Below are 1,297 nucleotides of genomic sequence, written 5' to 3'. Positions count from 1 at the left end.
CTGAGGACATGGCTTTGATGAGTTGAATACGTAATTATAAGTTCAAAGTTCACAGTCACGCTTCGCCAAATGTGAGCAGATAGGCTATTCTTGAACATTAAAAGAACAAGTGAGTACAATGAAGCACATTTCATATCATCTAATGCAATTAAATTTCAATATTTCAATTATGACGCTTTTGTCACGTTCAAGCTTCTAAAATCACCAGTTCACATTCACAAGCATAAATTCAACCACTACATGTAGGTGGTTGAATTTTGCATAACACATTGGGAATATTTTAGAATTCAGTATACAGGGTAGTAAGAGTGGTTTACTTAATTCAACGTGATATGCATAATTTCCGTGTCAACATTATGCACCACGTTACGTTCTCTCTCTCTCCCTCTCTCTCTATATATACGTTACATGTATATACCAGGCCCGACCGCGCGTCGGATCGCCCGAAGGGAGATCCGATCCGCGGGAATGCTGGGACCGATAAAATACACCGTGTTGTATTGTATTTATGTCATACCCACCCAAGAAAACACGCCTTTCAGTGCGAAATGAGCGAAAATTTGGTGTCCCTAAACCCAGAAAAATGCAACGTCAGAATTTTGTATTGGAATTTTCGAAAGCGGTGCACACGGTTAGGGAGAAACGCGTTCGAACTATTCTCTGGAACATTTGGAAGGCCCGGGCCGTACCGCTAGTTATCACACGGGCCGGAACACCCGTATCGAACGTAATCGCGGCCCAGGTAGGACATAAAGATAGATAGATATAGATAGATGGATAGATATAGATAGATAGATAGATCTTTTTTCAGCGATCCGCGGTGCCTGGTAGAGGCAATTGTTTTTCAGCAAATCCTTAGTATCAAAAGTTTGGTTTCCACCGCGGGAGCTGTCCTCTCGTGACAGTTTCGAATGGGATATGGGGCTGGTCGTTACCATTAGAATTGTAGGGGTGATGACATAAGGTATTGTATGTAAGTGCACCCGCAACACAACGGATTTCCGACAGGCATTGCATATTTTTAAAGCTTGGAATCTACGATGGTACAACGGATTCATAGTAAAAATTTTCCATGGCCCTCCCCCCAACCCGGATTGTTTTTCCATGGCTCTTTTACCATGCCCCCCCCCCCAAAAAGAACAGAGGGGGAGGGGTGCGCATCGCCAGGACCGAGGCGAGACATCCGCCCACTCGGCCCGCCCTTTTAATGTTTACCAAGGGTGTTTACCCAAGGACATTATACTGGTTTACCGAAGGAAAACGTTTTTGTTCCATTCCTTCTTCTGTTCCAAACACT

This window comes from Branchiostoma belcheri, unplaced genomic scaffold (genome assembly GCF_001625305.1).
Source record: "Branchiostoma belcheri isolate BF01 breed outbred unplaced genomic scaffold, Haploidv18h27 scaffold52, whole genome shotgun sequence".
Classification (NCBI taxonomy): domain Eukaryota; kingdom Metazoa; phylum Chordata; class Leptocardii; order Amphioxiformes; family Branchiostomatidae; genus Branchiostoma; species Branchiostoma belcheri.
This window is presented reverse-complemented; position numbering follows the sequence as displayed.